Source organism: Xenia sp. Carnegie-2017, unplaced genomic scaffold, assembly GCF_021976095.1.
Source record: "Xenia sp. Carnegie-2017 unplaced genomic scaffold, XeniaSp_v1 HiC_scaffold_23, whole genome shotgun sequence".
Lineage (NCBI taxonomy): Eukaryota > Metazoa > Cnidaria > Anthozoa > Malacalcyonacea > Xeniidae > Xenia > Xenia sp. Carnegie-2017.
Window position 1 is genome coordinate 17,640,755 of NW_025813486.1, and position 21,981 is coordinate 17,662,735.

General features: G+C 34.2%; 1 long non-coding RNA gene across 2 annotated transcripts; it reads left to right on the forward strand.

Moving 5' to 3' along the window:
• Positions 1–187: 187 nt before the first annotated feature.
• LOC124447890 lies at positions 188–21,799 on the forward strand. 2 transcript variants are annotated; one of them, XR_006948873.1, is made up of 3 exons: positions 188–528; positions 3,975–4,096; positions 21,280–21,799. It is a non-coding gene; the product is annotated as an uncharacterized LOC124447890 (long non-coding RNA). The 2 variants fall into 2 exon arrangements; XR_006948872.1 differs by lacking the exon at positions 21,280–21,799 and adding an exon at positions 9,858–10,375 and having other exon boundaries at positions 191–528.
• Positions 21,800–21,981: the final 182 nt, after the last annotated feature.

Consider the following 21,981-nt stretch of genomic DNA (forward strand, 5'->3'; position numbering starts at 1 on the left):
CTTCAAATCGTTTTGCGCCATAAAAATTCGCTTGCATTTCTTAACGTTCGTTTCGGTCGTCCGGATAGAGCAAAGTTCTATCCAAAGAGCAAAGCTCAGTCGTGTGAGTCATTTGACGTCATCCCAGTCACCTCTAATATGTTTTCATATAGCCGCACGGGTTTGGCACGGGTTTTGCACCACTGAAACATATAGTATGTTAAAGTTAAAGGCCGAGAAGCTGGGCTGTTTATAACATACAGAAAAAGAACAAAAATGCCAAGAAAGAGAAATTCATACGTCATTAAACTTCACATAATGTACATCTTGCCAAATTATATCCATTCACGCAGTCATATGGCTATCAAATTACTAAAGCAAAAGTATTTTGCAAAACTACAATTATTTCATCACACATCAACATTCACATGCCTGTCATGCTTGACATGATGATTATGCATATGGTCTTACAGAGAGCACATCACTATAGGGCATAATAGCTTTTAGGAAGAAGAAGAAAGAAAAGGACAGCAATAAAACAATAGCCAGGTATAATTTTACTCATTACATATAGACATCATTAGTATAGGCAATTTTGATTATTCCAATTACTAGAGACAGGGGCGTATCTAGAGTATGTCAAATCCGTCGCGCGACTGATGTTTGAATTCAAAAATTATTCTTACTTTATTATCGCATTTACTTCGTGATAAAAACCAGCTTCATTTATTATTGAAAACTAATGACTAATCCAATGAATATCTCGTTGGTAACCAGATCAGTTGAATTTTAATTGATCTGGAATAACCGACTGATAAGCGGGGTGGCTTGACTGGTTCGACTGATAAAGGAATCTATGAACGCCAAAACCGCTTATTTTATTGGTCAATGGCCAGATCAGTGGACAGCCTAGAATGGTCTCGACTGATAAGAGGGGTGACCGGACGTATAAGGGAGTCCAATTGCTATCTTACATTTGGTTCATTTGAATTTTTGTTTTATTGTGATTGGTTTGACCGAATTTAACTGATAGCCAACTGAAATAAAATAGTCAAGCTCACTGTCTGAATTGAATGTTTGATCATTTCATAGTAACTTTTATAAGCATGATAGAAACTAAACCTGAAAGATAAACCTGAGTATTCCACATACATGAAATGTTGTCCCATGTCACATATTGTCCCCTTTTTTAACTGAACACCTCATGTAGAGATGTAAAGGTGTGTTAATCTACAGCTCATATCAGATTGTTTGCCATAAATTCCAAAGGGCTATTGATGTATGAAAAGCATTTTCTTTAAATTAAAAATGTCTTTCTATGTATGCAGATAAACCTTGAAATTTGGCAAAAAAAGAAAAGTATTTTTCATGATCACTAGGTAATTTTTCTGATGATGATTATAATTTCTAAACTAAATTATTTCAGATTTACACTTAAACGAGCTTTGATCATATAAAAAGATATCATAACCAGGAAGCATGACATATGAACCAATTTTAACATTCATGTAATTATATAATTACATGTTGGTTACATTCTGTTTGTATTTGCAAATACAATGCTACTAGTGATTGCTACAGTGGCGTGCGGTCATGCAAGCGTAGGCAAGCGCCGCTTGCCTAAGCATTTTACCGAACAAAAATTTTTTGGAGCAATCTTTGAGCAAAATCAGTTTAAATTTTTCTGTTCTAAACAATGTCAATGTAATCTTTTGTCTAAATTGTCTTTACAGTTGAAATGCTTGCTATTTATACGCGATTTACTGTCGTGGTTTTCGGTTTCGCTTTGCTACACTTGTAAGATGAGTCAAGTGGATTAAATACACCTTAAAAATTTCTTATTTATTAACCAAGGCTAGCGCGCTTGCCTTCGGAGCTCAATTTGAACATTTGTGCATGCGTTAATCTAGATTTGGAGGCTTCTTATTCGAGGATCATCGAGAAAAGGCAAGCGGCGCTTCTAAGGGCGCCGTTTGATAGCGATTGGTCAACAGTCTTGTACGCTCGCAATTTTAAACACATATCAGCGCACGAATAATATTCGTATATTCAACACATTGGACATCCGAATTATTTACGCCGTTAATATTATCGTTTATTAAAAGATGACTGAGAGCGAAAGGTAATGTTCTGATTTCTAATTCAAAGTAGTAGGTGCTTTACTGGTTATTTTATTAATTTCTGCGCACAATGTGCGTAAACAAGCAGGGGGCGCAGTCTGCAGAGATATCGAAATGCACGCAAACGTGTATTGTGGTAAAGTATGACTAGCATTACGACCAAAACACTATGCTCTTGTCAGTCTTGTGTCGTTGAATTCGTAAATTAATGACTAAAAATAAAAGGGACAAGATACTAAATAATAAGCCGAAACCTGTTTTTGATATGATGTCAAAAATAATCGAACTTGACTTGAAAGCCTGTTTTCGAGAGGTGTACCGATTGTGTCAGCTCATTCTTACTATGCTAAGTACGTCCTCCTCTGCAGAAAGATCATTTTCGGCTCTCAAGCGTATCAAAACGTATCTTCGCAGTACACAAGGGCAAGAGCGACTTTCTACATTGGCTACAATTTCAATCGAGAAGGAGATGTTGGTAAGTTTGCAGGGGAAGCCACGATTCTATGAGGACGTTATAAAGGAGTTTTGCGCAAAGGAAAGACGGATGGAATTTACATTTAAGTAAATCTGTTGTAGGATTTTGGACTATTTCGTTCTGTTACTTCTTCACTACAATAGAAATGCACGCGTAGCCATTTACTTAAAACGACTTTATATCACAATACCACATGTAATACTTTTAAACCGTAATTGTGATATATACTCGATAAGAGTTTTTGAATTTTTTAGATTTTTTCAATACTGTTTCAGTCATGACAGATACATTTTTTCGACAAAGTACTCCCAGAAATCGCAGGAAATGCGCTCAAGTAGCCTTCAAAATCCAAACATTTTCTGGGGGAGCATGCCACCGGCAAGCTGCGAACCTCACCCCCAGCGCTTGCCTATTAAATTCGGTCACCGCACGCCACTGGATTGCTATATAGCACATCTTGCAAATATTTACAGAAGATAATAGTCTAGTGAAATGCCTAATAAACATTTATGGCATTAAGCTGTCCTTAACTGTAAATTTTCACTATGATAGTTTTTGCTTTATCTTTGGCAGAAAAAAATCTTGAGTTTTTTCTCAGAAAGTGAATTTGCTTGCACTCATGTGGAGGTGGGTAAAGGGTTACAATAAAGTTGCATGGTTTGAAGTCTGAGCTTTTCTATATCTATGAACTGTCACTTGTAGTACCAAATTTCTAACTTAACTCATTACATAGAGGTTTGAGTGGGTGTCTCTAGGGGGGGTCTATACCTGACAACTTGGTAGAAATTTTAAAGACTATATCTGTTTTTTTAATAGCATTATTATAAAGTAAATTTTACGTTCCTAGACATGCTAATGAGCCATATGTTTGGCATGATAATTTTTGGCAAAACATTCAAGTATTGTTCACTTCATTTTTTTTTTGAAAAAACGTATGCAAAATGTGTTGTTTTTACGCAAAAACGATGCCCACAAAATACATTTTGTATTGCTCTAAAACGCTAAAAATGACATTTTCAAGGCTCTGAAATACAAAATTTCTCTGGGGAGTATGCGTCAGACCCCCCCCCCAGGTGCGGAGCGCCTCCGACGTTTTATGACTGATGTTTGAAAAATCCTAGATCCGCCCCTGACTAGAGAGTGTATTTAAAATATGTATAAATACATTTATGTTATTTACCAGTTGAGACTCAAAGGTCTCAAAAAATTCTTGCATGGTTTTTTTTTCCTTTTTGGGTTTTACAAAACTTTTTCTAGGATCCTGACATTCAATTCAGAAATTTCGTTTTATGGATGGGCAATGTAATATCATGTGAATGAGAAAATAAAATATTATTCTGATTTTAATTAGCGGCTATAAGTTTTTACAATAAAATACAAATTTCAACATTTCATTTTAGTCATGAAAGTATTCTACATTATTTTGATTCTTTTGATTCTTCATGAATCGATCGAAATAGAATCAAACGATCTATCAAAGCAAAGATTGATAAACTCAGTGTCAGAGAGGAAAGAAAAAGGGGTATGTAGCTCTTCATGCTATTTTATCAATTAGTAGAAAATTGTAGGTGAGACAATACTGTAGAAAGCAAAGTCCCAACCACCGAGTAACATTGAATCATTAGAAACTATAAAATAACATATGCGAAACGCGTGATCTGATTGATTGATGCCCGTGTTTTGGATGAGACCCTGTGATAACCTTGGTGATTTGAATAGCATTCGCAAGGCTGTTTGAACATGCCTAAAAACAAAGACGATCTTTTGCCAATATTAGGGAAACACCAGCCATAAAGGTGACTGTTTTGGAACCTTTTGCCTACCTGCAATATTTTCAAATGTTTGGATCAAGCAATCTAAACATTTGAAACAGTTTAGTAAATGCTCTATACATTGACAACCAAAGGATAATGTTGTTCTTTTTTTAAGCGGGCGCAAATATGAGAGCTAAATTCACCCAAGTGAACAAAGCCGTAATATTTAGTAAAAATAGGCACGCAATGCGTTTATGTGGGTAGCCGGTTAAGTATATTATTACTAAATGAAGTAGATAATTTGAGCCTTTTTCAAATAAAAGAATATATTTAATATTATTTATCACGTGACTGTGCTCAAGCCTCGCATTAAGGAAAATAACGTCATTTAGATTTCTTGCGAATGCTAAAAGTTTTTTTTACCTAAGAGCACTTTTGCTTTTGAAAAAAGACACTTTGCGTTTCAAAAAAGTTTTCTGACATGTATAAGATATCGTTCAGTAAGACATAAGTCCTTAGTATTTCTTATTCATAGTTTGACACGTATCGTATTTTACTTGACGTAAAATAACTAATATTGTAAATCCATAGAAATAATATTTGTATTTTGTACAATTTTCGAAAGAAAAATAAATTCACTCGCTTTCATCGTTTGACGTTACCAACTTTGTACTGTGAGTCTGCATGAGTAAAGCGAACTATGTATAAGCGATGTAAATAATATCGAATTGGACTATAAATATACAAGACAGTACATGTAAAAGTTGTTAATACCAATCGCTGGAACGAGATATAACTGTTATTTGTGGTCGCTTGTGAGCAGGCATTTGAAAAGTATCTTGACTTTATTTATTATGCTTTTATAAAGTTTTGTGAAGAAAAATTTTTCGTTTTTACATCCCATTATTCGAACTCATGTTTAGTTCCGCTTGAATAGATGACAACAGGAATATTGTACAACTGTACAAGTCAATTTTTGGGCCGTGTTGTTTATAGAAAATATTTCTCAAAATAACAATATTTTGCTTTCAGTGTTTGATTAAATTCAGAACAGAGTACTGTAAGTCTGTATGAGTAAAGCGAAAAATGTATAAGCAATGCAAATAAAACCGAATTGGACTATATACCAAACAATACATCTTACTAAGGCCCTGTTCACACGATACCGGATTGGTCTTGTAACAGACTCGCTGAGCAATCCGATACGAAAAATGTACTCTGTTCACACGATGCCGGATTTGTAAGACGATACATAAGTTTTTTATATCGCTCCAGTACTTGTACGTGCTAGCGACAACGACGATGGTTGCTAACTCAAATATTGCGTAAGAAATGAGAAATTTTTTTGACAGATAACTAAGTAGAGCTTGGGCGTATTAAGGTTTTTTACGAATGGGCGCAAGGACTGGAAGAGTGTAAAGTCCAAATACGACCGAATATATGTTGACATTACAATAATACTAGAAAGAAGCTTTTCAAACTGCGATAATGCATTGTTAAAAGCTTAAACATGCCATGTTCAACATATATTATATTTGATGGCGGATTATTCATTTAAAACACAGTTTGTATCGCTATGTTTGCTTTCATTTTTTATAAAAATCGCACGGACTTCCAAATTGGAACGTATCGGATTCGATTGTTCACACGACAACGGAACGTATCGGATTTCAGCGGAGCCGTATGAACGCAAGAACTTCCGCTACGAAAAGTAATCCGGTATCTAACCAATCCGGTATCGTGTGAACAGGGCCTACAAGTTGTTAGTGCTGGTCGTTTGAACGAGATATAATTGATATTTGTCATTGCCTGCTAGCCTGCATTTGAATAATATCTTGAATTTTATTTTTTAGTTTTTTATAAAGTTTAGCGAAGAGTAAATTGTTCGTTTGTACATCACTTAAATCGGAGCTCATGTTTATTTCCGCTTGAATAGATGACAAGGAATATCGTATAACTATACAATTCAATTTTTGGGCCGTGATGTTTTTAGTTAATATTTCTCAAATAACAACATTTTCTTAGGATTATGCCACCGACGATTCTGTGCTTACTGCAAATGACTTCTGTTTGATCTTTGTACGTGGCAAGACGCTTCACAGTTCACGCATAGGAAATGTGTTATTAAATACTATATATTTATATGCTCTTGGATTCATTGTTATAGTCTTTATGTCGAATGAAAATCAACTCACGAAATTTTACGACAAAGTAACGAACGCACAAAACGGTATTATTCGCCATTGTTCGAAAATCCGACTATCACCAAGGATTACGACGGACAGACGGACAGACGGACAGACAGACAGACAGAAGGAAAGACAATTTTTCAGTGTAGCATAGTGGTTAGCCGCGCATGCGCAGCGGCTAGCTACAAAATCGAAATGAAAACTATTAAACATAGAATTAAAAATAGGTCATTTACCAATCAGAACATGCATTTTGCTTATATTATTTGATGGAAAAAAATACCATTATGACCATCGACATAGCCAGCCTACAATATTATTCCTGCCATGAAAAAAGAAAGTTACCATTACTCATTTTTTGGTAATCTGTTGTTTTTATTACTACAGCTAACAAAGAAACTTTAGCACAGTATTAATAAAGTTCTGCATTTACTAAGAAGAAACTTGAATTCTTAACTGACTGTTGATTGTGCTCCTTACAAATGACTTATTCTTCTTAGTGAAAAGATTGCTTCTTCACAGCCCTCGTTTGATATGAGTCATTCAGTCTCTTCCATAACTTCGTTCAATTAAGTGTTTGCATCATCACTGTGCTGGTTCTACTTATTTTCGTCTTCGTTTGAATTTAATTATGCCTTGGTTAAAACGGCTTTAAAACGTTTGCAGCTCTTCACAAATAGTCGATTTTAGCTGACAGGTTACAAATGTTTGACAAATTTTACAGTTGCTTATTCTCAGTCCTGATCAGGAGATATTGACATTCCACGTGAATAGAATGACTAAACAACATCGTAATGCACCTTATATTTGTTGCAATCAGGTAAAACCTTTCAAATTTGACAGAATTTGATTTAATTAAACATGAAGTTTCTTGCTTTGCATTACAAGAAACCATCTTTATTATTTTTCAGTTAAATTTATTATTCCCAATTGTAAAAATTTTCCGACCATGCAAGTTATGATTAATTAATTCTGCCATCAGAAATCTGGCAAAATGAATTATACTGCTATTTTGAACCGGACAGTTAAAGTTCATGTACTGTTTCAAGTGTACACTTGCGAAAATTACGATTAAGTTGTTAAGTTAAAAAGATATTTTAAATGCTTGAATGCAAAAAGCTTAGAATTTGTAACTTTAATGTACAAACTGCCGCTCAATTAATAAGGGCCAAACTCCATACCCGATTGCGTAATGATAAAGTTAAACTTCCTTAATGGTACTAAAATCGTGACTAGCCTAGTGCTCCCTTTAGATTTTACTTTAGTGGAAAACCAATCAAAACCTACAAAGCAAAAGAACAAAGTTTTTTTAACTGTGGGTATAGAGTATGGCCCTGTTTTATAAAGCAGCAGTTTGTACATTAAAGTTACAAATTCTAACTATCTTGCCTTTTAGCACTTGAAATAACTTTCCAACTTAACATCTTAAATTGCACAAGTGTACATTGAAAACAGTACATGAATTTTGACGGCCAGCTTTAAAATAGCGACATATTATATTCTGTCAAATTTCTGATTGCACAATCTATTAGCACTAACTTGCTTGATCAGAAAATTTATACAATTGGCGATAATAAATTTAATATAAATATATAATAAAGATGGTTTCTTGTCTTGCTACGCAAGAAACTTCATGTTTAAATAAATTTAATTCTGTCAAAGGTAAAAGGATTTGCCTGATTGCAACAAACATGGGGCGTTTAAAACGCTTTTATACTCTCTTGAAGAGTAAAGCCTGAGATGCTTTGTGATTTTTTGGCCGTGACCCAACTGAGACATGCCTGCGATGCTTTTCAATGACATAATTCATATGGCCGATAGACCACATAAATTCAGCGGCAGTTTGAAAGTGACAAAATAGTGCTTCATAATTTGAAAATAGCGTTACTATTAGCAAATTATGCGGCTCTTTTAAAAGTCATTTTAAAATATATCAAAGATGGGAGAGCCAGTTTGATAAAAAGAAAATAATTTGGATTTTACTCTTTAAATTTGATTTTGTACTCCAGACACGATTTATCATAAATGGACCGATAGTTGCGTATTGTAGCCATAAGTTTTTATTTATATTGTAAAGTGATCGGAATTATTCCATTGAGTCTTTTGGTTCCATATCCTGCGTTGAAAATTCATCCGCCATATTTTTACCTAATGCGTGATGGGAACTCAACTCAACTCTTACGGCATTTCGGCGGTATACCGCAGGTAACTCCTACAACTGCCTGAAACACCAATAGTGTGTCTGCGATGAATGTTCACATTTGCCTTAAGAGCAACGCAGGCATCGTCAAAGGTATGCCTCAGTCAAGTCTCAGTCATATGTGAACTAGGTCAATGGCAAGGAGCCCAATCAATAGTCGGTTGGCAATTCAAGTCTTCTCTTCGCCTAGGCAGAACCTTAGTCATAAAATACCCACACTTGAAATGCAACCAAATCTTTAAAATTTTTGACCAAAAATCACCAAGCAAGGACGACTCTGTTGAATTTTGTCCTCTGATTTATCACTGCCATTGATAAATATGGCGAGACCATTGGTTGCTAGAGGTTTACACGATACACTTCCGACAAGAGAAGGATGACAGGTGTCAAATACTAAATTTTTCAAGCTCATTAACATAACAATTATGCATTGTGTAAAAACTTGCCAAATTTCGACATTAAAATAGGCAAATCTTGTACACCAAGCACATGACCAATGCTACTTCGTGCGTGTAAAATGATTGTTGTTCAACAGCCGATATATTCCGTTCTAGATCGAAGTTAAAAAATGCCCAGGAGTAGTTTGAAGAAAAAGTGTAGCATTAAATGAATCTTTGGTTTTTAAATTTTTTACTCAAAAACGTAGCTTACCAAAGGCTTTAAACAAAGTTCCATTTTCTCAATCCATTTTTTACATTTTTGCGTTTTGCGAGTTTTGATTGGCTAATTTTTAGAAACGTAAACAAACCTCTGTATGACTCAAAACGAAATTCTCCTTTGTTCATCGCTGTCCTTAATTTAAGAAATTTCCAATTGTTCCATTTGGCTAATTTTGCTTGCAGTTTTTGTTTAGTAGTTATATAGGTCTTTTGAACTATTTGTATGACAATTGTAATAAGAAAAATCATTATGACTGCCAACATAGCCAGCCCACAACTTTGAATCCTGCCATGTAAAATTTGCAAAATAATCATTACTCCTTTTTTGGTGATCTATTGTGTCTGCATGCCAAGAGTTGACACATAAAACTAAGCATAACAGGACAAAATTATGGTGGACTAGCTACAACACTGATTTTACCTACAGCAATTTAATGAATGTGATTTTTGTGCTTCTTCTAACAGCTAGAATTTCTTTTAGGACGTTGATAGGAAACCTTGTGGAAGTTCAAAACTTCATCGATATTTTTATAACAGTGACCAAACTTGCTGTTTTCAACCCGTTGATAATCATCGTTACTACTGTTGTTTTCGAAATGCAGTATGTTGTAACAACGGGAATTGCTGCCCTCGTGGAACTGAATGCGTTAATCCCATTCTTTGCCGCCATTTTCAAAACATGAGCAACTACTACATAAAGTGAAATTCTTTGGTAGTCCATGAAACATTTTTACATCTAAAACGTTTGGGTGAATGGGTAAATATATGTAAACATTATAGCATAACAGAAATCAACACATGTTTTAAGTAATTATTTTATGACAAAAAATATAGTAGAGCTTGACATAAAATTGTTAACTTGTTACATTCTTTGTCGTCACGTTTAAGTTGAAATCTGTAGAGGGTAGTGATATTAAGGGTATGATATGGTCGAAAACGATATTTTGAAAATGTAATATAATGCTGATATTTTATATACATTAATAGGAGAATCTGAAATTGAAAAGCCTTGTTTTAATGCTTGTTGATTTTGCTTTAGAAGAATAAATTTAGTTTTTGGTTTTCGTCATTAAAAGAATTTTTTACTGCCAAAGAACAAACACGAGTTGTTTTGCCGTAAGCTTGGTTCTCATTAAATCGCTTGAGTCGACCGACTCGTTCCGAGTCGTTTCCTTGTTTTTCAAAACGACTGGGACGACTCAAGCGATGTAATTCTCATATATTCGTACTGGCGCTGACAAGATATTGCTTAATTATTTTTTTCGCGAAACATTTAGAAATGGCAGCTGCTGTTTGTCAAAGAAAAGTCTTTTGGCGAGGTATTTGCTTCTTCAAACCGTTTCGCGCCATAAAAAGTCGCTTGTATTTCTTAACGTTCGTTACGGTCGTCCGGATAGAGCAAAGTTCTATCCAAAGAGCAAAGCTCAGTCGTGTGAGTCATTTGACGTCATCCCAGTAACCTCTGGTATGTTTTCAAAAAGTCGCACGGTTTTGGCACGGGTTTGGCACCACTGAAACATATAGTATGTTAAAGTTAAAGGCCGAGAAGCTGGTCTGTTTAGAACATACAGAAAAAGAACAAAAATGCCAAGAAAGAAAAATTCATACGTCTTTAAATTTCACATAACGTAAATCTTGCCAAATTCTATCCATTCACGCAGTCACAAGGCTATCAGACTACTAAAATAAAAGTATTTTGCAAAACTACAATTATTTCATCACACATCAGCATTCACATGCCTGTCATGCTTGACATGATGATTATACATATGATCTTACAGAGAGCACATCACTATGGGGCACAAAAGCTTTTAGGAAGAAGAAGAAAGAAAAGGACAGCAATAAAACAATAGCCAGGTATAATTTTACTCATTACATATAAAAATCATTAGTATAGGCAATTTTGATTATTCCAATTACTAGAGAGTGTATTTAAAATATGTATAAATACATTTATGTTATTTATTGGTTGGGACTCAAAGGTCTCAAAAAATTCTTGCATGATTTTTGTTTTGCTTTTGGTTTTACAAAACTTTTTCCAGTTGCTTGACATTCAATTCAGAAATTTCGTTTTATGGAAGGCAATATAATATCATGTGAATGAGAAAATAAAATATTATTCTGATTTTAACGAGCGGCTATGAGTTTCTATAATAAAATACAAACTTCATCATTTCATTTTAGTCATGAAAGTATTCTACATTATTTTGATTCTTTTGATTCTTCATGAATCGATCGAAATAGAATCAAACGATCTATCAAAGCAAAGATTGATAAACTCAGTGTCAGAAAGGAAAGAGAAAGGGGTATGTAGCTCTTTTTGCTATTTTATCAATTTGAAAAAAATTGTAGGTGAGACAATACTGTAGAAAGCAAAGTCCCAACCACCGAGTAACATGAATCATTAGAAACTATAAAATAACATATGCGAAACGCGTGATCTGATTGATTGATTCCCGTGTTTTTGATCAGACCCTGTGATAAACTTGGTGATTTGAATAGCATTCGCAAGACTGTTTGAACATGCCTAAAAACAAAGACGATCTTTTGCCAATATTAGGGAAACACCAGCCATAAAGGTGACTGTTTTGCAACCTTTTCCTACCTGCAATATTTTCAAATGTTTAGAAAGCAATCTAAACATTTGAAACAGTTTAGTAAATGCTCTATACATTAACAAAGGTTAATGTTGTTCTTTTTAAGCGGGCGCAAATATGAGACCTAAATTCACCCAAGTAAACAAAGCCGTAAAATATAGTAAAAATAGGCACGCAATTCGTTTATGTGGTAGCAAAGTGCGAAGATCATATCTTCATTTAATTTCAAACACCGCACTGCATAAAACATTCTTTCACATGACATTCCTTTCACGAGAAAACATGAGCCCAACAAAATTGACCAGCTCACCACTGTGTGACTTCATAGCTCAGTTGGTCAGAGCACTGCACCGGCACCGCAGAGGTCTTATGTTCGAATCCCGTTGAGACACCTAAATTTTTAGGGTTCTTGAGACAATTGCTTAAATTCTCCAGTTAAGTGCGAAGATTATATCTTCATTTAATTTCAAACACAGCACTGCATTATTTTCGTCAAACTTGTTTAAGATTTGAAAATGTTCTTTAGTTATATGACCCATTAATTGTTAAATCCTTTCTGCATTTTTCGAACGCTCTAGCTTAGATTGCATGTCACATGACTATGCTCAAGCCTCGCATCAAGGAAAATAACGTCATTAAGATCTCTCGCGAATTTTAAAAATTTTTTTCATAGAAAAGCACTTTTGCTTTCAAAAAAGAAACTTTGCGTTTCAAAAACGTTTTCTGACATGTTTAAGACATCGTTCATTAAGACACAAGTCCTTAGTATTTCTTATTCATAGTTTGACACGTATCGTATTTTACTTGACGTAAAATAACTAAAATTGTAAACCCATAGAAATAATATTTGTATTTTGTACAATATTTGAAAGAAAAATAAATTCACTCGCTTTTAGCGTTTGACTTTACCAACTTTGTATTGTGAGTCTACATGACTAAAGCGAACTATGTATAAGCGATGTAAATAATATCGAATTGGACTATACATATACCATACAGTACATGTAAAAGTTGTTAGTACCGGTCGTTGGAACGAGATATAATTGTTATTTGTGGTCGCTTAAGAGCAGGCATTTGAAAAATATCTTGACTTTATTTATTATGCTTTTATAAAGTTTTGTGAAGAAAATTTTTTTGTTTTTTTATCCCATTATTCGAACTCATGTTTAGTTCCGCTTGAATAGATGACAACAGTATTATCGTACAACTATACAAGTCAATTTTTGGGCCGTGATGTTTATAGAAAATATTTCTCAAAATAACAATATTTTGCTTTCAGTGTTTGATTAAATTCAGAACAGAGTACTGTAAGTCTGTATGAGTAAAGCGAAAAATGTATAAGCAAAGCAAATAAAACCGAATTGGATAATATACAAAACAATACATTTTACTAAGGCCCTGTTCACACGATACCGGATTCGTCTTGTACCGGATTCGCTGAGCAATCCTATACGAAAAATGCACTCTGTTCACATGATGCCGGATTTGTAAGACGATACATAAGTTTTTATATCGTCCCAGTACTTGTACGTGCAAGCAGCAACGACGATGGTTGCCAATTCAAATATTTCGCGAGAAATGAGAAATTTTTTTGACAGATAACTAAGTAGAGTTTTTTCTTGGGCGTATTAAAGTTTTTTACGAATGGGCACAAGGACTGGAAGAGTGTAAAGTCCAAATACGACCGAATATATGTTGACAATACAATAATACTAGAAACAAGCTTTTCACATTGCGATAATACATTGTTAAAAGCTCAAACATGCCACGTTGAAGTATATTATATTTGCTGGCGGATTATTCAATTAAAGCATAGTTTGTATCGCTTTTTTTCCTTTCATTTTTTAAAAATCGCACAGACTTCTTATGCCTGGTTTCCATATGATCGTTTCTGTCGCTAGAGTCGTTTCTGTCTGTTGAAAAAAGTCCCCTGCGGTGATCAAACGACAGAAGCGATTATTGCGATGAACTGGTTTCCATTAATCGTATGCATCGTATCTAATTTGAACTAGTCACCATACACTTACTGTATGATATATTCAAAATGACGGCAGTCAATCGAAGAGGAAGACTTGTAGCGTATTATTTTCTTTTGCGTGTGCTGAGAAGAAGGAGAGAGCGAAAGAAAAAAAGAAAACATCGTTTTTGGGTTTTAATATTTCGAAAATTTGTTATATAAACAATCATACTTCTGTACTTCTTCCATAAATGAAGACGTAGAATTAAAGTTGATAGCCGCCATCTTTAAATACGGAATCTCGCACATGGAATTACGGATGTATCATGGGATATATCAAGTCGCTTCTGGCGTAACGAACGTTTTGCACCGGTTTCCATTAAAAAATGCAAGCGCGTAAAAGGTGTTTCCGGTCGTTTCTGTCGCAAGGATAGAACTCTAGTCTATCTCAAACGATCGATACGTAAGGATCGTTTCTAACGTAAGGATCGCTTTTGTCGTTTGAGTTGAGCGTTTCCATATGATCGTCTCTGTCGCTTCTACAAATTGTAAGCGACAAAGACGATCCTTACGACAGAAACGATCATATGGACACCGGGCTTAAGTTGTCAAAGTCGAACGTATCGGATTGGTTTTTATTCCACTTCCACAGCGAAGTCAAATCGCTCCGTAAAAACGATACAAAGCATATCGGATTCCAGCAGAGCCGTATGAACGCAAGGCCTATCCTGTACGAAATGTAACCAGGTATCTAACCAATCCGGTATCGTGTGAACAGGGCCTAAGTCCAAATTGTTAGTACTGGTCGCTTGAACGAGATATAATTGATATTTGTCATTGCTTGCTAGCCTGCATTTGAATAATATCTTGACTTTTATTTATTATTTTTTTATGAAGTTTTGCGAAGAGTAAATTATTCGTTTGTAAATCCCATAAATCGGAGCTCATGTTTATTTCCGCTTTAAAAGATGACAAGGAATAACGTATAACTATACAATTCAATTTTTGGGCCGTGATGTTTTTAGTTAATATTTCTCAAAATAACAACATTTTCTTAGGATTGTGCCACCGACGATTCTGTGCTTACTGCAAATGACTTCTGTTTGATCTTTGTACGTGGCAAGACGCTTCACAGTTCACGCATAGGAATAATGTTATTACATACTATATATTCAGGGGCGGATCTAGGATTTTCAAATATCAGTCATAAAACGTCGGAGGCGCTCCGCACCTGGGGTCTGAGGTATTCTCCCAGAGAAATTTTGTATTTCAGAGCCTTGAAAATGTCATTTTAGCGTTTTAGAGCAATACAAAATGTATTTTGTGGGCATCGTTTTGCGTAAAAACAACACATTTTGCATACGTTTTTCAAAAAATTAAGTGAACAATACTTGAATGTTTTGCAAATATTTAGGCTCATTATCATGCCAAATATATGGCTCATTAGCATGTCGAGGAACGTAAAATTTATTTTACAATAATGCTATTCAAAACAGATATAGTCTTTAAAATTTCTACCAAGTTGTCAGGCATAGACCCCTAGAGACCCCCATTCAAACCTCTATGTAATGAGTTAAGTTAGAAATTTGGTACTACAAGTGACAGTTCATAGATATAGAAAAGCTCAGACTTCAAACCATGCAACTTTATTGTAACCTTTACCCATCTCCACATCAGTGCAAGCAAATTCACTTTTGAGAAAAACTCAAGATTTTTTCTGCCAAAGATTAAGCAAAACTATCATAGTGAAAATTTGCAGTTAAGGACAGCTTAATGCCATAAATGTTTATTAGGCATTTCACTAGACTATTATCTTCTGTAAATAAGTGCAAGGTGTGCTATATAGCAATCACTAGTAGCATTGTATTTGCAAATACAAACAGAATGTAACCAACATGTCTTTAATTATAAAATTACATGAATGTTAAAATTGGTTCATGTGTCATGCTTCCTGGTTATGATATCTTTTCATATGATCAAAGCTCGTTTAAATGTAAATCTGAAATAATTTAGTTTAGAAATTATAATGATCATCAGAAAAATTACCTAGTGATCATGAAAAATACTTTGCTGTTTTGCCAAATTTCAAGGTTTATCTGCATACATAGAAAGACATTTTTACTTTATAGAAAATTCTTTTCATACATCAATAGCCCTTTGGAATTTATGGCAAACAATCTGATATGAGCTGTAGATTAACACACCTTTACATCTCTACATGAGGTGTTCAGTTAGAAAAGGGGACAATATGTGACATGGGACAACATTTCATGTATGTGGAATACTCAGGTTTAATACCATTCCAGTTAAATTGTCAAAATAAAAGTCTTCATGGATCAGAAGACTTAAAATCACACGTTAATCTACAGTAAACAGATTCTAATGTAATCAATGCTAGTTTTCTCAAATCTTAAACAATATGTAGTATAACTGTCCAATGATTGAATGATCAATGATCATAAACTGAAAAGCCCCAAAGATTTTTTTATGATAAATTAAATAATAGTATGGCGCCTTATGGCTACAGATTTTTTGTCCAATGAAATATATTTGCAGGAATGTAGGATTTCGCTGCCATATAACGGCCACGATTCCCAAAGCACTAAAGAAATGATAGCTAAAAGTCCTTCGGCAACAACAATTTTAGAAGAATCAATCTGCTTACCATACGCCATATTGACATAAATCGCATCACACACTCGCATAAATTGACTTTGATATATTACATTCATGCAACCATTTCACTTGTCCTTTACTTACGATTTTGAATGTAAATTTCTGCTGATAAAACTTAAAACTATGTTGCCTTTCTTTTAAACATCAATGACTGAAATGTGGCTCGCACGATCGTATTTGCCAAGCATTTACAATTTATTAATAAATTTTTCACCCTCTTGAAAAAATTCACTGTTTGGAAAGCAACATTCATGTCAATATATGAACTTGAAAAGATTTCCATAAATTCCATCTGATTGTAGTTTAGTTTCTATCATGCTTATAAAAGTTACTATGAAATGATCAAACATTCAATTCAGACAGTGAGCTTGACTATGTTAGTTCAGTTGGCTATCAGTTAAAATCGGTCAAACCAATCACAATAAAACAAAAAATCAAATGAACCAAATGTAAGATAGCAATTGGACTCCCTTATACGTCCGGTCACCCCTCTTATCAGTCGAGACCATTCTAGGCTGTCCACTGATCTGGCCATTGACCAATAAAATAAGCGTTTTGGCGTTCATAGACTCCTTTATCAGTCGAACCAGTCAAGCCACCCCACTTATCAGTCGGTTATTCCAGGTCAAATAAAATTCAACTGATCTGGTTACAAAGAGATATCCATTGGATTAGTCATTAGTTTTAAATAATAAATAAAGCTGGATTTTTATCACGAAGTAAATGCGATAATAAAGTAAGAATAATTAATGAATTTTTAATTAATATGAATAGGTAATTTTGACTTCAAACATCAGTCGCGCGACGGATTTGACATACTCTAGATACGCCCTGTATATATTTATATGCTCTTGGATTCATTGTTATAGTCTTTATGTGGAATGAAAAACAACTCACGAAATTTTACGACAAAGTAACGAACGCACAAAACGGTATTATTCGCCATCGTTCGAAAATCCGACTATCACAAGGATTACGACGGACAGACAGAAGGAAGGACACTTTTTCAGTGTAGCATAGTGGTTAGCCGCGCATGCGTAGCGGCTACATACAAAAACGAAGTGAAAACTATTAAACATAGAATTAAAAATAGGTCATTTACCAATCAGAACATGCATTTTGCTTGTATTATTTGATGGAAAAAAATACCATTATGACCATCGACATAGCCAGCCGACAATATTATTCCTGCCATGAAAAAATAGGAAAGTTACCATTACTCATTTTTTTGGTAATCTGTTGTTCTTACTACAGCTAACAAAGAATTTTTAGCACAGTATTAATAAAGTTCTGCATTTACTAAGAAGAAACTTGCATTGTTAACCGACTGCTGATTGCTTTCCTTACAAATGACTTATTCTTCTTAGTGAAAAGATTGCTTCTTCACAGCTCTCATTTGATATGAGTCATTCAGTCTCTTCTTAATTTCGTTCAATTAAGTGTTTGCATCATCACTGTGCTGGTTCTACTTATTTTCGTCTTCGTTTGAATGTATTTATGCCTTGGTTAAGACGGCTTTAAAACGTCTGCAGCTCTTCACAAATAGTCGATTTTAGCTGACAGGTTACAGATGTTTGACAAATTTTACACTTGCATATTCTCAGTCCTGATCAGAAGATATAGACATTCCACGTGAATGGAATGACTAAACAACATCGTAATGCACCTTATATTTGTTGCAATCAGGTAAAACCTTTCAACTTTGACAGAATTTGACTTAATTAAACATGAAGTTTCTTGCTTTGCATTACAGGAAACCATCTTTATTATATTTTAGTTAAATTTATTATTCCCAATTGTAAAAATTTTCCGATCATGCAAGTTTGGATTAATTAATTCTGCCATCAGAAATCTGGCAAAATGTATTATGTTGCTATTTTGAACCGGACAGTTAAAGTTCATGTACTGTTTTAAGTGTACACTTGCGAAAATTACGATTAAGTTGTTAAGTTAAAAAGATATTTTAAATGCTTGAATGCAAAAAGCTTAGAATTTGTAACTTTATTGTACAAACTGCCGCATAATTAAAAAGGGTTAAACTACACACTCACAGACATAAAAAATTTTGTTCTTTTACCTTGTAGGTTTTGGTTTGTTTTCCACTCAAATTAAATCTAAAGGCAACAATAGGATAGTCACGACTTCTTCCAAATAAAATTTAGATACCTCCATTTCGCATGCTTCACCTGATGAGAGCATCATTTCCCCCCTTCATTGTGGAAAGATTGCGTAATGATAAAGTTAAACTTCCTTAATGATACTAAAATCGTGACTAAACTAGTGCTCCCTTTAGATTTTACTTTAGTGGAAAACCAATCAAAACCTACAAAGCAAAAAGACAAAGTTTTTTAACTGTGGGTATAGAGTATGGCCCTGTTTCATAATGCAGCAGTTTGTACATTAAAGTTACAAATTCTAACTATCTTGCCTTTTAGCAATTGAAATAACTGTTTAACTTAACATCTTAAATTGCACAAGTGTACATATTTAAAACAGTACATGAATTTTGACGGTCAGCTTTAAAATAGCGACATATTATATTCTGTCAAATTTCTGATTGCACAATCTATTAGGACTATTTTGCTTGATCAGAAAATTTATACAATTGGCGATAATAAATTTAATTAAAATATATAATAAAGATGGTTTCTTGTCTTGCTACGCAAGAAACTTCATGTTTAAATAAATTTAATTCTGTCAAAGATAAAAGGATATGCCTGATTGCAACAAACATGGGGCGTTTAAAACGCTTTTATGTTCTCTTGAAGAGTAAAGGCTGAGATGCTTTCTAATTTTTTTGCCGAGGCCTGACTGAGACATGCCTGCGATATTTTTCAATGACATAAATCAAATGGCCGATAGACCACATAAATTCAGCGACAGTTTGAATTTGACAAAATAGTGCTTCGTAATTTGAAAATAGCGTTACAATTAGCAAATTATGCGGCCCTTTTAACAGTCATTTCAAAATACATCAAAGATGGGAGAACCAGTTTGATAAAAAGAGAACAATTTGGATTTTACTCTTTGAATTTGATTTTTGTACTCTAGACACGATTTATCATAAATAGCCCGATAGTTGCGTATTGTATACATAAGTTTTTATTTTTATCGTAAAGTGATCGGAATTATTCCATTGAGTCTTTATGGTTCCATATCCTGTGTTGAAAATTCATCCGCCATCTTTTTACCCAAATGCGTGATGTGAACTCAACTCAACTCTTACGGCATTTCGGCGGTATACCGCAGGTAACTCCTACAACTGCCTGAAACACCAATAGTGTGTCTGCGATGAGTGTTCACATTTGCCTTAAGAGCAACGCAGGCATCGTCACAGGTATGCCTCAGTCAAGTCTCAGTCATATGTGAAATTGTCAATGGCAAGTATCCCAATCAATGGTCGGTTGACAATTCAAGTCTTCTCTTCGTCAAGGCAGAACCTTAGTCATAAAATAACCACTTTTGAAATGCAACCAAATCTTTAAAATTTTTGACCAAAAATAACCAAGCAAGGACGATTCCGTTAAATTTAGTCCTCTGATTTATCACTGCCATTGATAAATATGGCGAGACCATTGGTTGCTAGAGGTTTACACGATACACTTCCGACAAGAGAAGGATGACAGGTGTCAAATATTAAATTTTTCAAGCTCATTAACATAACAGTTATACATTGTGCATAAACTTGCTAAAAATTTTGCCATTGAAATAGGCAACTCTTGTACACCAAGCACATGACCAATGCTACTTCGTGCGTGTAAAATGATTGTTGTTCAACAGCCGTTATATTCCGTTCTAGGTCGAAGTTAAAAAATGCCCACAAGTAGTTTTAAGAAAAAGTGTTGCATTAAATGAATCTTTGGTTTTATTTTTTTTACTCGAAAACGTAGCTCACATAAGGCTTCAAACAAAGTGCAATTTCTCAATCTTTTTGTTTACATTTTGCGTTTTGCGAGTTTTGATTGGCTAATTTTAGAAACGTAAACAAACCTCTGATTGACTCAAAACGAAATTCTCCTTTGTTCATCGCTGTCCTTAAATTAGTAATTTCCAAATGGGCTAATTTTAATTGCAGCTTTGTTTAATAGTTCTATACATCTTTTAACTGTTTGTATGACAATTGTAATAAGAAATATCATTATGACTGCCAACATAGCCAGCCTACAACTTTGAATCCTGCCATGTAAAATTTGCAAAATAATCATTACTCATTTTTTGGTGATCTTTACATTTTGCGTTTTGCGAGTTTTGATTGGCTAATTTTTAGAAACGTAAACAAACCTCTGTATGACTCAAAACGAAATTCTCCCTTGTTCATCGCTGTCCTTAATTTAAGTAATTTCCAAATGCGCCATTTGGCTAATTTTGCTTGCAGTTTTTGTTTAGTAGTTATATAGGTCTTTTGAACTATTTGTATGACAATTGTAATAAGAGAAATCATTATGACTGCCAACATAGCCAGCCCACAACTTTGAATCCTGCCATGTAAAATTTGCAAAATAATCATTACTCCTTTTTTGGTGATCTATTGTGTCTGCATGCCAAGAGTTGACACATAAAACTAAGCATAACAGTACAAAATTATGGTGCACTAGCTACAACACTGATTTTACCTACAGCAATTTAATGAATTTGATTTTTGTGCTTCTTCTAACAGCTAAAATTTCTTTTAGGACGTTGATCTGAAATATTGTGGAAGTTCACATCGTCGTCGATATTATTGCAACAATGACCAAACTTGCTGTTTTCGACCCGGTCCTGTTGATAAATACTACTGTTGTTTTCTAAATGCAGTATGTTGTCACAACGGGAATTGCTGCCCTCCTGGAACTGAATGCGTTAATCCCATTCTTTGCCGCCATTTTCAAAACATGAGCAACTACTACATAAAGTGAAAATCTTTTGTAGTCCATGAAACATTTTTACATCTAAATTTGGGTGAATGGGTAAATATATGTAATCATTATAGCATAACAGAAATCAGCACATGTTTTAAGTAATTATTTTATGACAAAAAATATAGTAGAGCTTGACATAAAATTGTTAACTTGTTATATTCTTTGTCGTCACGTTTAAGTTGAAATCAGTAGAGGGTAGTGATATTAAGGGTATGATATGGTCGAAAACGATATTTTGAAAATGTAATATAATGCTGATATTTTATATACATTAATAGGAGAATCTGAAATCGAACAGCCTTGTTTTAATGCTTGTTGATTTTGCTTCCAGAAGAATATATTTAGTTTATGCTTCTCGTCATTAAAAGAATTTTTTACTGCCAAAAAACAAACACGAATTGTTTTGCCGTAACCTTGGTTCTCATTAAGTCGCTTGAGTCGACCGACTCGTTCCGAGTCGTTTCCTTGTTTTTCAAA